General features: G+C 46.3%; 1 long non-coding RNA gene across 5 annotated transcripts; it reads left to right on the forward strand.

Annotated features, from left to right (window-relative positions):
• The first annotated feature begins 13,724 nt into the window (after positions 1–13,724).
• LOC119271558 lies at positions 13,725–16,631 on the forward strand. 5 transcript variants are annotated; one of them, XR_005134607.1, is made up of 9 exons: positions 13,725–13,885; positions 14,012–14,159; positions 14,573–14,680; positions 14,751–14,872; positions 15,495–15,718; positions 15,809–15,867; positions 15,942–16,013; positions 16,101–16,467; positions 16,541–16,631. It is a non-coding gene; the product is annotated as an uncharacterized LOC119271558 (long non-coding RNA). The 5 variants fall into 5 exon arrangements; XR_005134604.1 differs by having other exon boundaries at positions 15,495–16,013; XR_005134606.1 differs by having other exon boundaries at positions 15,809–16,467.
• The last annotated feature ends 1,858 nt before the right edge of the window (positions 16,632–18,489 follow it).

An 18,489-nucleotide genomic window follows, 5' to 3' on the forward strand; every position in this document is an offset into this window, starting at 1 on the left:
GTGTCTGATTCAGTGCTCCGTAGACCCAAGAAAGGATCGAACTCTGGGGCATGTGCGAAGGACTCAAGCTATCCAGCCTACTAGCGCGTCGCCCCACGGCCTAGCTCAATTCAAGTGAACAATGAATAAGATGAACATGACAGTTTACCCAGGTTCGGGCTACCTTGCGGCGTAAGACCCTACTCCTGCAATGTGGTGGATTGGCCTCACGAGAGGCCAAGGATGAACTAGTACAAGGGATGAACAACCTTGCGAGGTCTATGGGTGAGGGAATGAGACGATCGGGGTCGGATCCCTTCTACGGTGGTGGCAAACCTATATTTATAGTGACCTCGGTCCTCTTCCCCCAAAATGTAGGTGAGAAGGTGTCGATGTACAAAAGTAGGGGTCCTTTTTGTACCCCTTTACTTGTGCGTGGGCAGTCATAGCCACACGCCTGCGGCCGCGCTTGGCAGGATAGAAGAGGAAGCAAAGACCCAAGACTACCAGAGTCGTGCTCGAGGCCAGAGGCATGAAGAGAAGAGGGGCCAGGTGAAATTCCCCCGGCAAGGCCCTTGCCGGGGTGGCCTTCACGGCCCCGGCAAGAGCCTTGTCGGGCGACTTGCCCAACACCAACAAGGCAGCCACCCTTGATTCTAAGAGTCGCGACACCATCAACCACATCGGAACCAAGGCTCGGGTGGTGCCTCCATGGTGGAGATGCTCCTCCTCCTCCTCCTCTAGAGTCCCCTTTTTTATAGCTGAGCGGGGAAGGCTAAAAGACTGGATCTACGCCTCTAAGGAGCCCGTTCTGGTCCGGCTCATTAAGTTGGCGACGAGCAAGGCCATTGACCGCCCTCCCCGCCCAATCAAAGGCGCGTAAAAATTGGCCACCGCATGCCTTCCCATATCCCGTGCATTTGCGCAAGGGGCAGGCGTAGCGGGAAACGTGGAACGACAGTTCCAAGGCAGAGAGAGTAAATGAGCAGCGGCCCTCCTATTTTAAAAGGGACACGCAAGCTGCCTCTTTACTATTCATCACGGGATAACGCGAGCATGCTGCGGTCATTCCATGCACGACCCCACGTCACGCATTCAACACGGGTCATGGGGAAGCGCAACTGGCGAGGGAGTTACTACGGTAAAACTCCACCGCATGCGCGCCCGCGCAATGTTCTGGGCCTGGCCCAATAACGCTCCACGCTTATATGTGACCCAGGCCTGGGGGCTCATGTTGGTGTACAAAAGTAGGGGTCCTTTTTGTACCCCTTTACTTGTGCGCGGGCAATCGCAGCCACATGCCTACGGCCGCGCTTGGCGGTACAGAAGAGGAAGCAAAGACCCAAGACTACCAAAGACGTGCTCGAGGCCAGAGGCATGAAGAGCAGAGGGGCGAGGTGAAACTCCCCCAGCAAGGCCCTTACCGGGGTGGCCTTCACGGCTCCGGCAAGCACCTTGCCGGGGTGACTTGCCCAACACCAACAAGGCCGCCACCCTTGAGTCTAAGAGTCCCGATGCCATCAACCACATCAGAACAAAGTCTCGGGAGGCGCCTCCATGGTGGCATGCAAATCTTTTTGAAGACAAAGGGCCTGTGTGGCCTAGATAGGAACCAAGAAACAAGACAACAGCAAGGTTCCTTGCTGAGGATGCCCACGAGGCCCCGGCAAGGTTCCTGCCAAAGATACCCACGAGGCCCCGGCAAGACTCTTGCCGAGGGAGCTGTCGGTGTCAAAACCGGCGGATCTGGGATAGGGGGTCCCAAACTGTGCGTCTGAGGTCGATGGTAATAGGAGACAGGGGACACGATGTTTACCCCAGGTTCAGGCCCTCTCTATGGAGGTAATACCCTACGTCCTGCTTGATTGATATTGATGAATACAAGTATTACAAGAGTTGATCTACCTCGATATTGTAATGGCTAAACCCTAGAGGTATAGGTTGTATGGTTATGATAATGAATCCCCACTCTCCGAACTAAGTCCTCCAGTTTATATAGACACATGGAGGATCTAGGGTTACATAAGGTCGGTTACAAAGAAAGGAATCTACATATTTGATCGCCAAGCTTGCCCTCCACGCCAAGGAGAGTCCCATTCGGACACGGGTTCAGTCTTCGATCTTGGTATCTTCACAGCCCATCGGTCCAGCCCATGGCTGACAGGCCGGACGCCCGAGGACCCCTTAGTCCAGGATTCCCTCAGTAGCCCCTGAACCTAGCTTCAATGACAAGGTATCCAGTGCGTAGATCTGTCTACGGCATTGTAAGGCGGGTTCCTCCTTCCGAACTCCAAGATAGTCTTCGGATGTATTGAATGTGTCCGGACCTGTAACACACACATCACACACAATCACAGACAGAATACAATATTCCAGTAGTCCGATCTGCTGACAACTTTTTACAACATGACCTCATGCTCGCCTGGTTTTTCGAACCGTTTCTTGTCCTGCCGTTCCACGTTTCGAGGCGCGGTTGCTATTAGCATGTTCTATCGAGGCAGAGATCGTGTCCCCTTATTGTGGGATTCTCATTAATACGAGCGCAGGTAACCCAACCGTTCTATTGAAAAGATTCCTTAGGAATAGGCAGGCTTTCAGGCTCAGGAGGAGGCGTTTAATCCCCGCTGCCTTTATAAAGGAACCAAGTGCCGTCTTTCTTACGCCAAACTTCTCCTCAGCCTCTCCAACCTCGAGTTCTAGCACCCAAGATTCGACTTCGTGGCTTCAAGCTTCCCCATTATGTTTGGACCCAGCCCTCAAGGCCGATGGGCGGCTTCCTCCGTTACAGAGGAGGATATTGCGAAGCTTCGAGCGGCCAGATACCTGAACATAGAGATCCACCACATGCTTCCTGCTCAAGGGCGGGTTATCCCGACCCCCAGATCTGGCGAGAGGGTCATATTCATCTCACACTTCCTTCGAGGGCTAGGGCTGCCCTTCATCCGGGGCTAATGTTCTATTATGGACTAGATTTTCACGATCTAGCCCCGGATTCTTTCCTCCATGTCTCGGCGTTCATCATTACGTGTGAGGCCTTCCTCCGAATCCCCCCACACTTCGGCTTATGGCTCAAGACCTTTAGTGTGAAACCAAAGGAAGTCAACGGAGAATAGGTGGAGTGCGGTGGTGTTGTAGTCAGCTAGCTCACCAACACTCCTTGGCCAAAAGGCTCTTTTGCCGAAACTTCCAATCAATGGCAGCAAGAGTGGTTTTATGTTACGGAGCCCCGTAGCACCAAGTGGGTAGCTGCACCCACATTTTTCCCTAGCCCACCGTTATAGCTTGCATCATGGGCCAACAAGGGGCTGGATTGGGGATCAGTTGATGAAGTACGAACTCTACAAAGCCGCATCTGAACCCTCCTCGAGAGGGACATCGATCTTGTCAGCGTGATTCAAGTAATGCTGATTCACCGGATCCTACCATGCCAGCGTAGGCCTCTCCGTATGTGGGAGTTCAATCCAGAAGGACCACGAACCCTACAACACTTCTTCGGCATTACGCACAAAGGGATGTGGTAGTTGTTTTTCTGAAAATGAAAACATTGGCTGGACACTACTGAGGACACAGGCCTCGACTATAACCGTCCGAATACCCTGGTAAGCACTTGACTTTCGAGCACCCCCTTTTTTCGAGTATGCCGTAATACATTACTGAGCAAACCATCTCCTTCCAGGGCTGGATAAAGAAAGTGGAGCTGATTTGGTGTCCAGCCCCTCTTCCCGAAGGTTCAGTGGATCCTGTATTAACAAGGATGGTAGACGGCACCGTACCAGATGCCTGTGAAGGAGGGAAAGGCAGAGAGGACCAAAGATGGCCCCCATCCCGAAGGTGCGCCAGACAAGATTCCATCGTCCGAAGACAAAAATGACGGGGAAGTCAACGTCTCTTCCCCCCATGGGAAGAAAAGGGCCGCCTCCGAAGATTGGGAGGAAAAGGATCCTAAGCGAGGAAAGATGCCTTCGTCGGGTGGCTCGGGCTTGGAGGACAACGTCATCGCGTAGTCCCATGACGAGGACAAGCCTCAGGCCAAATCGTAAGTGAACAAGGGTGTTTTAAACACGTCCCGTCCCTTTCTTGTAACGTCTACTAGAATATATGTTTTTTGCAGTACGGCACGCAGTCTTCTTCAACAATCCTCTTCCTCGGGGGATCTTCTCCCAGAGATGATGGAAAGCGAGACGCCTCCACCAATCTCCTCGCCCAACAGGGCGGACGACTTTGAGGTGTCGTCGCGGAGGGTCTCTCCTGATCAACAAGTGGTGCGTGGGATGATGAAGACACAACCCGAAGATGATACTTCGGTGGCCCAAGGTATGGGGACCAACAATAAAGGCCCCGAACATTCCGGTCTACAGCCGTATACGAATAAATGGATCCCTTCAAAGGGAGGCCGTACTCCTACAGCAGCCTCCGGAGACCCAGAGGCGCCGGATATATTGACGGACATGCTGCAACAGGCGTCCGTCTCAGAGGAACATCATACCTTGATGGGCACGGTGGTCGAAAAGGTCCTGGCCACGAAAAGCGGGTTGAATGAGGCCTTCATGAGCCTGCTAAAAGGCTTCGAGGTTTGTGATGTAATGTTTTCAACTATATTTTATTTGCAAAGATGCACCTATGTATAGGTAGTAGCCCTTGAGACTCGGGTTGGCTTCCCATGGTAGCTCCTTCTCATCTCTCTTTTTGTGTCTAGGAGGACTAAGTTGTTCTCTCTTGGCAGAGAGGCGCTCAATTTTGGCTTGTGGCTCTCACTTTGTTTTTGGTGGTTCACTCTCTCACTAGGCTCTCTACGGTGGGTGGAAGCTTGCTTGTCGGCGATTACTTGGCTTGGTGACATAGGTCGAAGCACATATTCCTTGCCTTGCATCTTGAAGCTATAGTGTTTTTTTCTTCCATTGTGGGTGACTCCGCGGTCAAATTGCCAAGGTCGACCCAAGAGAAGATGGCACACGGACATGGGTACTACGTCACACTCCAAGGTGTCCTCATAGGCGCCGATCTTGAAATAAACTTGTACCGTATGCTCCACTTGAATAGTGCCAGAGTCGCTTAGAAATTGCACCTTGTAGGGATGAGGGTGCTTCTTCTTGACCAATTGCAGCTTGGAACATAGCTCGTTACTTGCCACGTTGTGACAACTTCCTCTGTCGATGATGACCTTCACAGAACGCCCATTGATGCCGGCCTTGGTGTGGAAGCTGTGGTATCGTTGATCTTCATCTTGATGGTGTTGGAGAGTCAAGACCTTGGAGACTACGAGAGAGGGACTTGAATCGTTGTCACAAAACACTTGATCATCTTCATCTTTGTTCACATGCTGGTGCATTGCGACGTGCTCAAGGGCTTCCATTTCTTCTTCGCTCATCGAGTCATATGTACCATCATCGTTGAAAATAATTGTCCGCTTGTTGGTTCGTTCGAAGGACTTGTGTCCTCGGCCACCACATGTGAAGCACTTGAAAGAACTTGTCTTGACGGGGTCGTTTGGTGGCGCCGAAGATGATGGATTCTTGGGCTTGTAGTTGCTTGCCGGAGAGCGAGTCCAGGAAGGCTTAGCTTGCTTGGAACTTGACTTGTCGCCGGTACTTGGTGATGTTCTAGTTGGGGTAGAGTTGCCGAAGTCGCGGGAGCTTGAGAGTAGGAGCCAAAAGTCTTGGACGAGTACTTGGTGTATTTGAAGTCATCTTGCACTTGTCGCTCAGCCTTGGTTGCTTGGTGAACTAGCTCGAGAAGGTTTGAGTATGGTTGGAAGTCGGTAATCTGCTTGATGGGGGTGGTTGAGGCTGTTCAAGAAGCGGGCCATTGTTTGCTCATCGTCTTCCTTGACATTGGCTCGTATCATGGCACTCTCCATCTCTTGGTAGTATTCTTCCACCGTCTTCATGCCTTTCTTGAGGAGTTGCATCTTCTTGAAGAGATCACAGGTGTAGTGTGTAGGCACAAAGCGAGCTCTCATGACATCCTTCATTTCCGTCCAAGTTGTTATTGCTGGTTCTCCTCGTGCTTGTCATCGGTCGATCACTTGTTCCCACCAAATGAGGACGTAGTCTTGGAACTCAAGTGAGGCCATGGTGGTCTTCTTTTGCTCGTCGTAGTTGTGAAGACGGAATATCTTGTCCACCTTCAAGGCCCATGAGAGATACTCTTTGGGATCGTTGCTTCCGGGGAACTTGGGCATGGTGAACTTGAGCTTGCCGCAGCGTAGTTCTTCATCATAATAGCGGTTGTGATGTTGCCCTTGTCATGGAGGGAGGTCCTCGAATGCTTGTTCCTCGTGTTGTCACTCTTGGTGCGGAGGAGGGTCATGAAGCACTTGTTCCACTTGGTGTCGTTCTTGTCGTGGAGGAGGACGAGGAATATGCACTTGGTTGCGCCTTTCTTGTTGTTCTTCGCGATGCGTGGCTTCTTCTTGGATCTCCTGACGAAGAGCTTCCTCTTGTTCTCGCACTTGGCGGTTGCACTCCGCAACGGCTCGAGTGGACTCGCGGAGTGCGCGTTGTGCTTCGAGTGCTTGTGCTTGACGGATGGCGTCATCATCTTGAGTCTCTTGACGAGGTACTTGCTCTTTGTCCTTTGGTTCTTGCGATTGTTGTCTCGACCTTTCATGAGATCGGTTCGGTCTTGTAAGCCATTGCCATGGAATGGATTTTCTGGAGGTTGGCGATCTTGAGGATCTTCACAACGAGGGACCCGAGCTCGGGGAGGACTTGTTTCACAGGAGGAGGAGTCCAAAGATTGCCGACTTGATCGGCGGCTTGAGTTAATCCATCTTGATGACGAGGATGAGGAAGATGGGCATCGCACGATCAGGTTGTGGAGTTCCTCCATTTGTGTATTGAACTTTTCGTCGATGTAGTCGCGGTTCCGTGTTTCCAATTGACGAAGGTCGGAGGCGAGTTGCTCCAAGCGTTCACCCAACGCTTCGCTCTCTTGAAGTAGAGCTCGTTGCGGATGAAGAAGTGGTTCTTGGTGACGTAGCCATGATCACCTTCTTGCTGCTCAAAAAGCGGGTTCGCCGACAAAGTTGGCCTATCCATCATATCCAAGTGGGGTGAGTAGGAAAATGAGAGAACAATACCGAAGTTACCTTTTTCGAGGATTGAGGATGTAACAAGTGTCACTCAATGTAACGCCACAATAGTAGAATTGGAACCGGGTTTGTTTCCCACACCTACAAGTAGAAGGCTTATGGAGTAGCTCGGTTAGGAGGGTGGAAAAAATTTCAAGCAGATGTTAGACAAGATATCAATAAGGTTGAGAAGGTTCACAAAGATGCAAGTAAAGCAAATAGATCAAACCCAGGGATATCACTAGAAATACACACACGGAAGATAGATGGGATCCGCACAACCAAGGGGTGAGCTCAAATGTGTAACCACGGCAAATGCTCTTGTTGTGCGAATACTAGAGAGACGCTAGCTCGATTGCTCCAATGGGCAAGATACGCTTGTGCACCAACCTATGAGAGAAACGTGTCGTCTTCAATCCCGACTATGCTATATATGTGGTGACCAAGATGATGTGACTATGCAACAAGGCTTAATGCTAAAGCTTAAAAGTTCTACGTTTCTCATCTTTTGCTTAAAAGCTTTTTTTTTCTTTTTTTTCTATGCTTGATGCTCGAGCCAAGTATGATATGAGACAAGTATTGTAAGATATGCATGGGAGAGACTTGTCGCACAAAGAAGATAACACGATCACTATGGTGCACAAAAGCGTGGTCAGACCATTCTCAACTTGCTAGTCTCGATGGGTAAGTGACGCAAAAGGCTCGGGTTATCAATGCAAAAGCAAAGGTGAGTGTCGTCGAGTTTACCATCCTTGCTTACGGTTGGAATGGAGCTGAATTTGTTGAAGTCGGTGTGGAGTCCGAGTCGATGGTCGAGAAGCGGTGATGATGATGTCAAAATGCGCCTAAGTAGCCGAAACACCTTAGGACACACTAGAAACCACAGCCCGAAACTCAAACGACCACAAGAAATAGTGCAGAAGAACACGAGTGCTGGTTTGGAATCAAAACTATGCAAAACAGGAATGGCCGAAAGTTTCTGGAGGGTCCGTGCGCACGAAGTAAGTGAGGCCCGTGTGCACGGTGTCCTGTGTGCACGGGGTCCCGATGGACCGTGTGCACAGGGTGCTCTGCAAGCGGATGAACTGCTCCTGATCCGTGGGAATCTCCAAGTTTTTGGCCAATTTCGAAGGAAGGAAAGGTGGGGATGCTGGAAGCTGGGCAGATCCACTTGCCAAACACCAAATTCGTGGACCAAAACAACCAAATCTCACAAGATCCAACAAATTGCAAGAAAATATTTTGGGGCTATTTTTGGTGGAGATTTTTGAATTTGGACGAAAAACAACAAAATCAAGCTAGCAAGTGGGGGGATGGGACTCCAAGATGTGAATCAACCTTGCTCATGATACCAAGATGTTGTAGGGCAAAACCCTAGAGGGGATCTTTTCACACTTGGAGGGGGAAAAGAGGAAGAACACAAGGCACAAAACACTCAAACAAACCCAAATATCACATCCACTAGAGTAGCACACATGATATCCACAAGATCGCATGAACAATTCAAGGAAAATAACACTAGGTAAGTTCTTCCCACTAAGTGAGGTCTTGATCTTGATCTTCTCCAAGAGGAGGGCTTGATAATCCCAAGGATTCTTCCCAAGAGGGGTCCAGATCTCCAAGAGGAGGGGATACAAGGAGAAAAGCTCACAAATGTCTCACATATACTTTGCTATCCCTAAACATGGTTCTAGGTACGACTTATATAGCCTTCGGGTTGAAGGAGATGAAGAGGAGGGCGAAATGCAATCTCAGTCGGCCGTCCTGGGAGGCCCGTGCGCACGGGGCAAGTCGGGCCCGTGTGCACGGGGGTCCCGTGGGCACGGCACACGCCCGTGCGCACGGGGTGCTCCAGCGCCAACTTCCTGGGCAGTCCGTGGGCACGGGGTCTCGGGGGCCTATGCGCACGGGGTCACCTGGGACTTCCCTTGTTGCTGCTGTTGTGCTCCGTCTTGGTTCGCATGGCCTTGGGGTGGTCCTCCGTCTCCTTGGGGATGCTCCTGAGCCTCATGGTGGTGTTCCTCTTTGTACCTAATGAGACATAGCATATTTTGGTGAGGTAGCAACCAAGTCCCGTTCGCATCCGTATGCAAGTCAAGTAGGAAGGAGTTCACCTCGATTTCCAAAGAACGTGCTCTCGCTCTTGTGACAGGTTCACGTGGGGCTTGATGTGTTGGTGTAGAGTCCATGGGGATGGTGGAAGGATGCTCCGCATCACCGGGAGGCTCCGACAAGCAGTATTGCAAGATCCATCGCACCAAGGGTCACGACGTCCAGAACTGCCGGCAGGTTGAGCTGCTCACGGAAAAGCAGAAGGCCGAGTACGAGAGGCGGGACAAGGAGAAGGGTCAAGATGGTGTTCAGGGGTCCGGCACGAAGCGTAGCGGCCAAGGAGGTCGCCGCGGCAAGGAAAATCAACAAGAGAGGCCCGCTCGGGGCCGAGATAAGAAGGACAGAGATGGTGATCATGATCAAGACGACGAGTCCGGCGAGCACTAATACGTCTCCAACGTACCTATAATTTTTTATTGTTCCATGCTATTATATTATCTGTTTTGGATGTTTAATGGGTTTAATATGCACTTTTATCTTATTTTTTGGGACTAACCTATTAACCGAAGGCCCAGTGCAAATTGCTGTTTTTGCCTATTTCAGTGTTTCGCAGAAAAGGAATATCAGACGGAATCCAAACGGAACGAAACCGTCGCGAGGATCTTTTTTGGAACAAACACAATACCGGAGACTTGGATTGGAGGTCAAGGAAGCAAGGAGGTGGCCACGAGGTAGGGCGGCGCGCCCAGGGGGTAGGCGCCCGCACCCTTGTGGGACCCTCGTAGCTCCATCGACCTACTTCTTTCGCCTATATATACTCTTATACCCCGAAAACATCCGGGAGAGCCACGAAACCACTTTTCCACCGCCGCAACCTTCTGTACCCGTGATATCCCATCTGGGGACCTTTTCCGGCGTTCTGCCGGAGGGGGATTCGATCACGGAGGGCTTCTATATCAACACCATAGCCTCTCCGATGATGTGTGACTAGTTTACCAGAGACCTCGGGTCCATAGTTATTAGCTAGATGGCTTCTTCTCTCTCTTTGGTTCTCAGTACAAAGTTCTCCTCGATGTTCTTGGAGATCCATTCGATGTAATTCTTTTTCCGGTGTGTTTGCCGAGATCCGATGAATTGTGGATTTATGATCAAGATTATCTATGAACAACATTTGATTCTTCTCTGAATTCTTATATGCATGATTTGATATCTTTGCAAGTCTTTTCGAATTATCAATTTGGTTTGGCCTACTAGATTGATCTTTCTTGCAATGGGAGAAGTTCTTAGCTTTGGGTTCAATCTTGCGGTGCTCGATCCCAGTGACATAAAGGGAACCGAAACGTATTGTATTTTTTCCATCGAGGATAAAAAGATGGGGTTTATATCATATTGCTTGAGTTTATCCCTCTACATCATGTCATCTTGCCTAATGTGCTACAATGTTCTTATGAACTTAATACTCTAGATGCATGCTGGATAGTGGTCGATGTGTGGAGTAATAGTAGTAGATGCAGAATCATTTCGGTCTACTTGACACGAACGTGATGCCTATGTTCGTGATCATGCCTAGATATCATCAGAACTATGCACTTTTCTATCAAGTGCTCGGCAGTAATTTGTTCACCCACCATAATATATGCTATCTTGAGAAAAGCCACTAGTGAAACCTATGGCCCCCGGGTCTACTTCATATCATATAAGTTTCCGATCTACAATTCTAGTTTACTATTTATTTTATTTTGCAATCTTTACTTTTCAATCTATACAACAAAAATACCAAAAATATTTATCTTAATATCTTTATCAGATCTCAATTTTGTAAGTGACCATGAAGGGATTGACAACCCCTTTATCACGTTGGTTGCGAGGTTCTTGTTTCTTTGTGCAGGTACTAGGCGACTTGTGTGTAGTCTCCTACTAGATTGATACATTGATTCTCAAAAACTGAGGAAAATACTTACGCTACTTTGCTACATCACCCTTTCCTCTTTAAGGGAAAACCAACGCATGCTCAAGAGGTAGCAAGAAGGATTTCTGGTGCCGTTGCTGGGGAGATCTACACTCAAGTCAAGACATACCAAGTACCCATCACAAACTCTTATCCCTCGCATTACATTATTCGCCATTTGCCTCTCGTTTTCCTCTCTCCCACTTCACCCTTGCCGTTTTATTCGCCTCTTTTCCATTCGCCCTTTTTCCATTCGTTTCTTTTCACTTTCTTCTTGTGTGTTCATGTGTTAGATCGTTTGTTTTGCCGTCATGGCCAGTCCTTCTATCATTGTTAGTACTCCCGGTAATGAAGTTCTTAATTTTAAACAAAGGGAGGGAGAAAATCTAAAAGATGCTTGGTATAGAATTTGCAATGCTCGGATTAGTTCCACTAGGAAGCAATCTACTTCCGTTCTTCTTCGCAATTTTTATGTAGGCATCACCCCTTGGAACAGATATATTCTTGATACCATTACCGGAGGGAATTTCTTGGGTAGCCATACTTTTGATTCTTATAACGCTATGATAGATTTGTTTGGCCCACCACCTCTTTTGGTTAATGGAACTATTTAAACTTGGGAACATGTGATGCAAAGGCTTCAAATTATTGAAAATAAAGTTGCAACTATAGAGTTGATTGAGAATTTGGATAAAAAGATCCACAACTAAATTACCCAATATGGATCTAAAGTAGGAGTTACTCTGGAAAATTTGAGAGAAAAATAACCCTTAGTTAATGAAAAGATAGATCAAGATTCCACTAGAATTGATAAACTTGAGGATATTATTACCAACTTAGGGGTTGCCTTTTCTACCGTGAGAAACACTTAAAACCCTCCTCCTACCAAAGTTGCTAAGTTTATGTTTGTTCATAAAAATAAGGGTGAATCTTCTAGTAAGGAGAATGCGGATCTCAAATCAATAAGTGTTCACCCCAATTTTTTCGCTATCATTAAGGAACCTTTTGCTACAAATGATTATCTTGATTTCTTGCCTGGGAGTTTGATCATCCATAAAAAGAAGGAAACTCCTAAGGGTTATAACTGTTCAATTGAAGAATTGCATACCAAAGATGACAATACCTAGATCTATTCTTGTTTTCTTTGCCTAGTTAGGGGCGTTAAACGATAGCGCTTGTTGGGAGGCAACCCAATTTTATTTTTGTTCCTTGCTTTTTATTTCTGTTTAGTAATAAATAAATCATCTATCCTCTGTTATGATTGTATTTTTTATGTTTTAGTTAGTGTTTGTGCCAAGTAAAGCCTTTAGGATCTTCTTGGGTGATTGTTATTTGATCTTGCTGAAAAAACAGAAAATATGCGCTCACGAGAATAATTTTGATTTTTTACCAGAGAGTGATAAAATACCAATTCCAACTATAGTATATTAATATATAAATTATTTAGGACTTCCTAATTTCTTGGGATTTTTGGAATTATAGAAGTATTCGAAACATACAGATTGCTACAGACTGTTCTGTTTTTGACAGATTTTGTTTTTCGTGTGTTGTTTGCTTATTTTGATGAATCTATGGCTAGTATCGGGAGGTATGAACCATAGAGAAGTTTGAATACAATAGGTTTAACACCAATCTCTACTCCTAATGTCTCAGTTGGTAGTCTCCGCGGTTAATTTTCGTCCCACCTACCATTTTTTTTTTCGTCCTCCCTCTTTCCTCCCACCTCCGAGTTCCCCGCAGGTAACAACCCGTAGACAAAAAAACCAAGCAAAACCACGTAAAGAGGGAGAGATGCCTCCGGCCCCTCACACTCCTCGCACATGCCTCAACAAAAAACCAGCGAAAAAAGACCTATGAAAAAACCCACAAAAAAAACCACGACTCGCACGCACGAGCAAGTGTGCCCTCCAGACTGCCCTCGAGCAAGGCCTCCAGATCCCTTCGCCGCTAGCACCCGACCTCCTCCCCGTCTCCTGGTGCCGGCCGCCCCCATCTCCTCCCCAGATCCTGGCTCGCCCTGCCCCCACCTTCTCCCTTACTCCCGGCGCCGCCTGACCCCCATCTTCTCCCTCACTCCCGGCGCTGCCCGACCCCCAACCTCCTTGGATCCCGGCACCGCCCCGCCCCTACCTCCTTCCTCGCTGCCGGCCGCCCATGCCGCCTATGCGCGCCCCTCCCACACACTGCCGGCCTCCTCCTAGAGCACCTGCCATCGCCCCTGCTCCTCCTAGGAGGGCGCACCGACGCCCCTGTTCTTCCTTCCCTTGCCGGCATGCGCGTCGCCACCCCTCTGGCCGTCGCCGGCATCCTGCTCGATCCCGTGGACCCGAGGAAGTTGGAGACGATGGATGATGGGAAGGAGCAGCGGCTGCCTCGTGATGACCTCGTGGGAGCAGACGGTGACAACGACCATCAACGAGGCTGCTACTGGTATGTGCTTGATTTACAAATTGTGCGGAATTGAGGTTGAATACCAATATACACACATACAACAGCAATGGCTGATGACAACAATGGCCTTGTAGCTTCCGGTATGAGATTAAGAAGGCTCGCAAATTTTGCCTAATTGTAGTTTATGGTACCCACTTTTCTTATGTTCACGTGTACAAGCAACTTCACAGCAAAATTTATATGTGTGATTTGTTTTACCTTATTTGATTTTGCTAAGGAGTGGAGCATGGAGGAGGGCTCTAGGTGACGGCAGCGCATGGCAAAGGGCTCTGGATTGTGGCGGGGAAGGAGCGGAGGAACTATGCATCCGGGAATGGCGCGACTGCCGATCCTATCTGTTGGTCTACTGTTTGACAGGTGCCACAACGGCCTTGTAGCTTCAGGTATGATACTAAGAAGGTTCACAAGTTTTGCCTAATTGTAGTTTATGGTACCCCTTTTTCTTATGTTCATGTGTAAAAGCAACTTCACAGCAAGATTTATATGAGTGGTTCATTTTGACTTCTTAGATTTACAAATTGCTAAGGAGCGGAGCATGGAGGAGGGCTCTGAGTCATGGTGGGAGAAATATGGTTGTGTACATGGCAACGCACGGGCACTCTTGTAGACTCTAGCTAGACTTGGACAATAATGCTTACGTGTGTTAGTGGGTTGCAGGTAATGAGTTGTTTAGTAGACATACCCACTAAAGTATTTGCTTTACTTGATCAATGTTGTTCCATAGAATATGTGCGGAATCATTACAAGTTAGTATCCGCTAAATTACAGATGGGACATGATTTGTGTGGAATCACTAGAATATGTGTGCCATTTACTGAGCTGCTCGGGTGGGAAGTGCAATTCAGTATGATCCTGGATCTCTCTCTCTCTCCTCGCACTTCAAACGGCTTCCTGCTCAATAGATGGAAAGATGGGTTTAGGTTGGGAGGAAGAAGCTGTACAAATAAGGAAAAGTAGAACCAAGGGAGGGGGACGAAACACATTTATTTGAGCACCGTCTCTCTTTTGGCAGTTTTAGAGTCATCGACACATCGAGAATGGTGCTAACGTTTTCATTTTGGTGATATCAGGGATTTAGAGCATCCACACGATCTCGGTCGTCAATGGCCTGAAGCCAAATTTTATTTCTGTTAACTCACAAATGGTCGTGTGCTGAACTGCTGATGTCAGGCTGTTAGGTAGTCTTCAATGTTGTGTGCCCCATTTTTACATTTGCAGTGAGTTTTAAGTGTTTATTTATATTCATAGGCTGTTAATTGTTCTGCTACTGTCGAAAGAGAAAGCCCAGCTCGAAGCCTAAAGGATATGACATCCCAGGAGCCATCACTGAAGGTCTTCAGGCCATGACGATACCGCTTGTGCCAGAGAGGGTATGCTTTCCTAATTTTCCCGCGGTTGCTCATATTTCACTAAGACAACTTTCATAGGTCATAATATATGTGGCAGAGCTGAACACCTTTTCTAATCTCTCAACTTTGACAACTCCGGTGACAAGTTCTGGAAATAGTGCATTTTTCGGGCATCAGAACTAACTTGCCCTGTCTTTTCGCATAAAAATTCATCACCAAAGTACTTTTATCATATATTGCTCGTGATGCATAGTTTTTCTGAGTTTGCCTCTCGTGTGCTGCTATTATTACTGATCTAACAATACCAGTTTATAGGCTAGAGATTTACTGCCATGAATTAAGCTCCTAAATCCTAAATCTTATTTAACTGTTGGATGCAGGTAGTATGTGACCCCCAGAGTATATAACTGGTAGGAAGTTAAGTAAATGTAGCTCTTGCAAGGTGTATGTTGGCATACGAATAGATATGCCTGGTGGAGCATACAACGGTCCAAATGCACACGAGCTTCTCTTAGCTACCTGCATTAAATGGACACCGAAATCTGTTCTTGATTCACTTCAATATACACTTGTTTGAGCATCAGTCGATACAGAGGCTAGATGAGATCCTCTTTTATCTAAAAAGAATCTTATCTTCATGTAGGTTGCACTTAAATTTGAGCATCGGAAAAGCAGAGCAGGTTGCTATAACGCCCCATTAGAGTGGAAGTATATCAGTAAGAATTATACACAATCATCCCCTTTTTACATTTGTATAGTTTTTTGTGGAGGATGTCATGTTATCCTTTTGTGAGAAGGACTCTCAATGGCTCTTATGGCATGCCATCAATACACTACATGGGTCATCAAGGAGACTACCACACTCTTGTGAGTTTAACTTCCCGAGAAAAAAATGCACTCAGAAGTGGCTCTCAGCTCATTATGATATTTTCACTGAACAATTGTTCCAAATTTTAGATAATGGATATGCTTGGTCCTAACCTATAGGATGTTCATGATTCACTTGAACAGAAGAAGTATACTTTCCATCTTTTCATCCTCGCTGCTTGTTCTCCTTACTACTTGCTGAAAGTATGAACTCCCCTAACAGGATGCCATTTCAAATGGTTGCTCATATTGTTGTTGATGCCGTATCAATTTTTGAGAAGATTGACTCCAAAGGGTAATTTAAAGCCACTTGATGTTTTTGAGTTGCATTTTCCATAGTTTTTACTCACTGATGTTAACACTTGCTGCCATTTTTCCCCAGTGGTGTTAACACTTGCTGCTCCTACTATTATTCCCAGCTTTGTACATGGTGATGTCAAACCTGAAAACTTTTTGCTTGGTCAGCTTGGATATGCTCAAGAAAATAAGCTTTTATCATTAATTTTGGCTTAGTATTCTATTACATAACGTAGTTTCATCCGTACATGAAGATATTCAATTTGGTGTTCTCAAAACACTATGCCCTTTGCTCAGAGCAATTGGCATACTTGTTAGAATGTTGATGCATTTTATGCCCTGCTAACCTTTTTCACATGGTTCTTTTGATATTAAAATTATGCAGCATCCAACTGGAAAAGAGGATCATGCAACAAGCATGTTCAGTATGACCAGAGGCCAGACATATTTAGGTTTGTTCTTACTACTTTTTCTCTACATAATTACGATACAAATTTGACTTTTTTTCCTTTTGACATTTCCCAGGGGAGCAATTAGATATGCCATCGTCCATGCCTGTTTAGGTCGTACAGGCAGTAGGAGGGATGATTTGGAGTCACTAGCATACACCCTTCTATTTTTGAAGCCTGCCATGGCAAGGCTGTCAGATATTGTGTGCCTTATAATATCTCTATTACACTTTGTACATCCACACACATCGAATCCACTTATTTTCTCAGATACTCCAGTTCCAATTGCATTTTAATATATCTATCTTCACTTTACATAGTAGAAATATATCATGCCTATTCGAATTAGTCATCACATAGTATTGATCGGCATGCTCTTATGATGATTATCTTACCAATGTTTTATTCCAAATGTTGTGTTGTAATTAATATCTTGATTTAATATTTCTTAGGTTTTTGTTGCAAGTAACTATATAATTCCTTGTTACACTTCTGCTACAATTGGCATTAACATCACCGGCTGGTTGTCGATACTTCATGTGAGGTTGATGAGGCAGCACCTGGAGTTTCATACTCTACTGGATGCTCAATAATTGTCTTATTGGAAGGTCAAGTGCTATCAAGAGACTAAAGTATATGGGTGGTTTTTTGTATCAACAGTGCATCTGTCAACAAATTTAATTTGGGTTCTCTTGCTCCAACAAGGGTTAATGAAGATGTGTAGTAGATATAGTATTTTTCTAACCGAGGCAAACTTGTTCTTCCCTAAGACACTTTCTAAGTGGTACTTCATTTCAAAACCAAGGGTATCATATGAATTGGATTACGTAGAAGACATAGAGATAAAAGGTACGTCGTTGCATTCATATAGACACTGATTTATCCTTACTAGGGCTTAATCAGGTCATGTATGGTTCATGAATCTGCTATTTCTTTACAATTTTTTTACAAGTTTCTAGCACATAGGTCCAGCATGTTCGATTAGGAGGTTTGCATTGCTCTGAATGTATGAACTAAGGATGCCCCGATGTTTTGAGTTTAGATGTGATAATTTAATTTCAAAAAAAATCATAGATTTGTGCAGTAGTAGCATAGTTGTGACACCTCTATAACAATTCTAGAATTTAAGGGGTGTTTTATTTACTATCTCCTCTAACTAAACTATTTTGTGGTTTGTCTGGAAAAAATTACGGAGTATTTTTTTCAGAATTATGTTATCTATCTTGCGCCAAATTAACCACTTATTTCTGAACTGTAGAGTCCACTATGGTTAATTTTATTATCATAGCAAAAGAAATCCATTTTAATGATGACATCATGACCATGTGAACTAGGTATACAAGGTTATTTCTCTGACTACTATGCTGTCAAACAGGAAGCTACACCGGTTGTTTCTTTGGCAATTACAAATCAGTATCCATCATCTATAGACACTAGAGGAATATGTTGTTGGAGAAGGTGCAGTGTTGCGGTGAGCAGCAGGTTGTGTCGTCGTGGTGGTCACCCTCGGCTACGATGGTGTGCAGTCCTTGGCACCGGGATCGGCCTGGGATGTCGTGGAGGGGAGAGGAGGGGGTGGGCGATGTCATGGAGAGAAGGGGGCGTGGCGCTGAGAGCAAGGTGGGAGCTAAATGATATGGCATCGAGGGGAGGCAACAATTGGAAGTCGTGGTGGGCAGAGCACACCGGGCAATTGAGATGTGAGTGTGACCATTGCATCGTGCGATGAGTGAGAGGGTGAATTGCTTTTTTAAGGTAAGAAGAGAAGGATCGGTTGTTTGCTTTCAACGGAAAATCGGTTGTTTGCTGTGAGAGAAATGTCACATACTTCTGTATATAGAGAAAAATCTCACAAAGCCTAACAAGTCATCTCTAGCAGCTCACTAGCAAGTAGAGGGGGGAGTGTTTGATACGTCTCCAACGTATCTATAAATTTTTATTGTTCCATGCTATTATATTACCAACCTTGGATGTTTTATATTCCATCATATGCTATTTTATATGATTTTTGGGACTAACCTATTA

The sequence above is a fragment of the Triticum dicoccoides genome, chromosome 3A (assembly GCF_002162155.2).
Source record: "Triticum dicoccoides isolate Atlit2015 ecotype Zavitan chromosome 3A, WEW_v2.0, whole genome shotgun sequence".
Classification (NCBI taxonomy): Eukaryota; Viridiplantae; Streptophyta; class Magnoliopsida; order Poales; family Poaceae; genus Triticum; species Triticum dicoccoides.